Source organism: Coenobita brevimanus, chromosome 100 (assembly GCF_032717465.1).
Source record: "Coenobita brevimanus isolate Jiangsu-jjx chromosome 100, ASM3271746v2, whole genome shotgun sequence".
Lineage (NCBI taxonomy): Eukaryota > Metazoa > Arthropoda > Malacostraca > Decapoda > Coenobitidae > Coenobita > Coenobita brevimanus.
Genome location: NC_137053.1, coordinates 40,124,967 through 40,131,463, shown reverse-complemented (window position 1 = coordinate 40,131,463; position 6,497 = coordinate 40,124,967).

The window sequence follows — 6,497 nt, the reverse complement described above, 5'->3', positions numbered from 1 at the left end:
GGCGACATGGAGCCGATTTGTTTGTGGCAGCCCCTTATGGGATTAAGGGGTCTGCAGTAGATAGATAGATAGACAATGTGTGTGTGTGTGTGTGTGTGTGTGTGTGTGTGTGTGTGTGTGTGTGTGTGTGTGTGTGTGTGTGTGTGTGTGTGTGTGTAACCCGATAATTTTGCAACCGCTCAAAATGTCATCACAAAATTTTACAGGTGTGTAGTATGGAAAATAAAGCGATCACAATTTCGAAACTAGTGAAAGTAGGTCAAGGTCTGTGTGTCTGTTACCACGATAAATTCGCAACCGCTCAGATCATCAAAAATTTTTGCAGGTGTGTAGTAGGGATGAAAATCTCCTACGAGTTCGAAATTTGTGAAAGTAAATCAAGGTCAAGGTCAAGGTAATATTCCGAGCCTCGCTAGATATGTAACGGCTCGGTGCTGGTGTGATTCCCCCCTGGAGGGGCCTTTAGTTTATTTGGTGTTTTTAACTCATCACTGAACGGTGGAGCAAGCTGGTTATATAAATGTCTTTCACCTCCCTTCCTGTCCCTCGAAAGGAGGATGACAGGCTGCGGGAAAAGGGAATTTTCAACCCGCACTCAACTGAGTTCACATCCACCTGAACCTGGAACTATAACAACAAAAGTATTAAGAACCCACCACAATCTTAGACCACCCCACCTACTCCTTTCTGCTTATTCCATCCATTTTTTGGTTCCCTACCCCTGACTGGCATCTTAACAGCGTACCAGCAACATTCTGTTTCACAGCATATAATTTACTCGTCATTCCTTCCCACTCAGTCCACCCACTCCTCTTTACCCACCCCATAAATATTTAAGAATATGATGAATATCATCGCAATGACTGCCTAGGTTATCTGCCAAACTATATCGCCCATGTTCACAGCGTATACGTCATCCATCGCACCCAGCCATCTACCATTGTCTCAGTTCATCCCGCCTACTCGTCTCCAAACACCCCTCCCAGTCCTGAAACACCAGAATCAACATGTCTCAAAAACCATTGCACTGACAGGGATGATTTTGGTACATTGTTCCGTACACAAAGTCTGAAACTATTCGTGTTGAAGTGATTCGATCAAATGGTCCTAAATGGAAGTGAAAAGATCTGAAGTCTTCAACTGTTATATCTCGAAAAATATTGTAATGACAATGCATTTTTTCATCCTGTCTTCACAGGTACGATCTGAATCTGTTTTTATTGACTTTAATCGACCTGATGAACCTAAAGTGGCCCGAGAGAACTTAAACTGACTTAAATAATCCTCAACTGATCTACTTGCAGCTGAACATGACTAAGGTAAACTACAACGACATAAAACAGATACAGGCTGACCTGAATGGCTGAAGCGAGGCCTTAACTGCTTTAATTAAACTCAACTGGATGTGAAGACCTTCAGTGTCCCTGACTCTACCTGAATGAGCTGAGTGATTCTGAACTCACCCAACAACGTGAATGGATGAGAAAGACCTGAATGAATCTTCATGACCTGTGCGTCACCAACTGAACCTGGATGAATCTTACCATATCTGTATTGCCCCAAATCATCCTGAAATAGCCTGCCTACGCCCGGAGGGATGTAATGGACCTTACTTGATTTGAAGTGGGACAGATGAACCTGAATGGATCTGGCTGCCCCTGAATGAACTTGAACTGATAAGATTTGATCAATGTGGATATGAAAGAGTTTAATGAATCAAGACTGAAATATATTTATCTAACCTAACATAAAGGACTAAATAAGTTTAACTGCATATAAATGGGCCTGAATGTACAGTTGCGGAAGAATATTCTGCCTCATTTTGTATGGCTTGTGGAGATATCTGGCAATTTTCTCTGAGTAGTAGGCTAAACAGCTCAAACGAACCTCCATGAATGAACAGGCCGAACTCACTCAAGTGATGTGTGGATCTTACAGTTGCCTAAAATTATTTCCTTTATTATTCATCACTAGCTATGTTTATTATATAGAAAAATGTGTCTATAACAAGAATGTTTGCATTCTTGGAATACGAGAGAGTACAAGGAAAACAGTACCGCTATCAGACTGTCTGACGTTATATTATCGTATCACTCCTCCGAAATATCAGCTAATTGATCTGTCTCTTGTGGCCAGTATCAGTGACCAGGATGTTATCTTTACTTACCGGGAAGGGTGTGTTTCCGTGACTAATGGTTCTGTTGCCTATCAGCAGCAAAAATGCAATGAGTAGGCATGACTCATAATATTACACCTATATGACTATCACCATGGATCAAGAAATACGGTGTAAGTTGAATGGCACATCCCTTTATATGAACAGAAGTTTTCACCGCATGTTCCGTTCGAGTGACATCGAATCTTACTTACCATGGAAACAAAGTGTAATCATTGCTGCGATTCCGTATATAGCTATGTAACATGAATACCTGAATCATATACCCCTATTAATCTACACATCCATGAAAATATGATTAAAAAAAAAAAATGGTAACTTTGACATCAGCACCAACACCACTTGGATGCATAAACATTCAGGCGACTTGGTGTAATGTTCTTCAGAAATGTCACAAATGTTGTACTCTACCGGCAACAACAATAGTAACATGCGTTATCCTGAATAAATGATTACTTGACACGTTAAGAATACGAAATACTATATATATATATATATATATATATATATATATATATATATATATATATATATATATATATATATATATATATATATATATTATGTAAACTACAGAATATTATAAACCACTGTGCTTCGGTTTTGTTGATTACGAAAAGGCTTTCGATTCAGTGGAGCACATAGCAATTATAAATTCATTGCGAGAACAAGGAGTCAATGAGAACATTGTAAAACTGCTCGAAAACATATATAAAGAGGGAATTGCTACAGTTATATTACATAAGGACTCAGAGAAAATTAAGATTGAGAAGGGCGTGCGTCAGGGAGATACAGTTTCACCAAAGTTATTTACAGCATGCCTAGAAAGTATTTTCAGAAAGCTAGACTGGGAAAACAAAGGAGTGAACATAGAAGGAGAAAAGCTAAACCATTTAAAATTTGCAGATGACATTGTCCTTATCTCAGAAACAGCAGAGACATTGCAAGAAATGTTAAATGACCTCAACAGAGAAAGTCTCAAAGTAGGGCTATAGATGAACCGCAGTAAAATTAATGTTTAATCCTCAAACACCAAAGACCGTCATCAGAATATGAGGAGAAATTCTTGAAGTCGAGGAATACAGTTACCTGGAACAAATACTAAAATTATCGAAAGATAATGATAGCGAAAAAAAAAAAAAAAGACTCATTACAATTGGATTGAAAGCTTTCGGTAAACATAGGGACATTATGAAAAGTAGCTTGCCAGTTTGTATGAAACGAAAAGTATATAACGAATGTATAATTCCAACTATGACGTATGGTTGTGAGACTTGGAAACTAACAAAATCAATGGAAAATAAACAAATTCGTTCTCAGAGAGCAATGGAAAGGTCAATGTTGGGAATATCTTTAAGAGACAGGAAAAGATCAACTTGGTTGAGAGAGCAGACTAAAGTCAAAGATATTATAGAAGATATAAAAGAACAGAAATGGAGGTGGGCAGGCCATGTAGCAAGAATAAGTGTTTATATATATATATATATATATATATATATATATATATATATATATATATATATATATGGAGCCTCTGTGGTACAGCGGTAGAGTGTGCGTTTCGCACGCTGGTGAGCGCGGGTTCGCCTCCTGCCAGAGTTGTAAAAACTTTGGGAAGCATTCACCAAGCCACTTGTTACTTTGACGGACATAAGGGGTGCTGTGGTTGAACCAGTTTCATACTAGTTTCATACTAGTATGCTTGCACCCAGTCGGCTTAAGGCGGGCCGATTACACTTGGTTCACAGACTACACACACATCCAAAGCCACTACAACACTACAATCACACTCACAAGCACTTCTCACCCTACATACAGTCTCTACCAGACAGCCTAAGCCATTGGGTAGAGATGCATTGGCTATATCGTCCCTGCTTCGGTAGGGATAGGCCGGTCCTGCAGTGGATCTCAACGGCTGATGATGATGATGATACACTCACACACATTGTATATATATATATATATATATATAATAAACATTGCTAGTGATGAATGATAGAAGAAATAAATTTAGGCAACTGTGTGATCCACACGCCACTTGAGTGAGTTCGTCCTGTTCATTCATGGAGGTTGGTATGAACTGTTTACTACTCAGAGTTGCCAGATATCTCCACAAGACACACAAAATGTGGGGCAGAATATTATTCTGCAACTGTACTTGAATTGCCTTAAACTGATCTGTTGTGATCGGATCAGACCGAATCGGCTGTGATGGGTCTGACTGGATCTGATGTGACATTCATGTACCTGAATGGACCTATCTGATCCTGAATGAACCTGAACGGACCTGAACTGACATAACTTGATCTAACTGAACAAGATTGGTTGTTGTTGTTGTTTTTGCTGCTGCTGCTGCTGCTGCTGCTGTTGTTGTTGTTGTTTTTCCTGAACTCTGATCAAGTAGGGCCACAGACCGCAAGTAGGCAACACCCCCTATAGGGTTGACCATAGAGGTAGGATTAGGGTAGAGTCGGCGTGAGAAGGCTCCGGTGAAGCCAGAGAACTGTCAAACGGCCATATTGGTCAAGTCAAGAGGTCACGGCAACACCTACTTGACGAAGAAGATTGCTGTGCACTCCTACCTCTATGGCTGTGCCCATAGAGGTAAGAGTCCTAATCCTACCTCCGTGGGTGTGGCCATGAGATTATTAAGCCTTTAATACCTCCAGCTGTGTGTCCACCTGGTATTCTTCAGGGAGAATGCCAGAAACAAAGTAGACTTCATTCTACCTCTGGTTTTAGTTGTAGTTCAGCTGTGGGTGTGAGACGTTCTGTCCTAAGTTGTAACTCGTCATCAAATAACCTAAGTCTCCAAAAATGCCCGCCACCTGTGCCGCATTTGGGTGTAATGAAAGAGGAGATAAGAAATCTGACCCATCCATTACATTTCACCGGTGAGTATCTTTAGAGAGAATTATAATTTGTAAGTGTATATTATGTATATGACTGGAGTTAGTAAAGTCAAGCTGAATATTATATAGAATAACAGATATAAACTTTTTTCATAATGTGCTGATGTATATTATTTTAAATCATCTATCTGTCTTCCATCCTTCATTTTACCATATGTTCTTAAATGCTTCCTTTTTTTTTCATTCATTAACTACTTTCTTTTCTCCTTCCATTCATAACCTACTTTCTTCCTCATTTTTTCTGTTTGCAACTAAGGAAACACTCGCGCCTGGTCAGCGGAACCAAGTCAGACAGCTGTCAAAGGGGTCGCCGCCATGTTGGTCGAGTCAGGTCTGTCGGCCTCACTCTGACCTACCCTTGGTTAATCCCTTATGCCGCCTCTACCTACTCCTACCTCTATGGGGTTGCCCCATAGCTTCTTACACCGCTGATGTTGTGTCTGTGTCTCAGTGTGGCATGTGCAGTGCAGCACTTCATTATGTGGGATATGTTGTGTGGGTCTATTCTACAAATGAAGCACCTATAATGCTTCAGACCAAAATATAAGCAGGTAACTGAGGAGGGCTGGGTTATATCCTAATCTTAGCCTAGCTAAGTGAATTAGACTACCTCTATCTAAGGACACTTCTGATGGGTGGATGTTCGGGGCGGGGGAGAAGGGTAGGTTGCAGCATAGTGTTCTGATCAAGGTATGTATTGTCCTGCGGGCGGAATGAGTATGTAAGTGTTTTTTCATTGCTACTTTTGGGGTGTTTGGCGGTGGGATGATGCTGAAGAGGGTCTGATAGTCCTTGTAATGTGAGTGTTTATCATCCAGTACGATGATGGGATGATGAAGTGTGTTGTGGCGGGGATAGTCGAATGATGTGTGGTGCAGGGATATTGTAATATGGTGTGATGGTGGAGATGACAGAATGTGGAACCCAGTCATATAATTACTGTGTGTCGTGTGTTAGCGCAGGCTGCCACGCAGAACTGTGTAACTCTCATGTATGACACTGTCTAACCAGAAGAACTTTGGCTTCAAACTGTAAGTGATCTGTGGGAGTGGTATTGGTGCAGCCAGTGATGATATGTAGAGCGTTGTTCAATATGGTCTGCGAGGAGTTGTAGTAGGTGTTAATTAGGATGGAGGCCTGGGAAGGAATAGGACATCATTGATCTGATGTAGCCTACTGGTTGTTTAGTACGGAGAGTGTCTCTTGTTATCCAAAGTCTGGTCCTGTAATTGCCCTGAGTGCATGCAACGCTTCTTGATGACCTTGAGGTGGACGCTTTACCTCAGGTGGAAAGGTAGATGCGGCTCTTGTCTGGGAACCAAACTTCCTTATCTCACCCTACAGTATATACTGCAAGGAAGATTCCAATCCAGCCTGGTGGGGCGCCGTCTCTAGTGTGGGGGCAATCG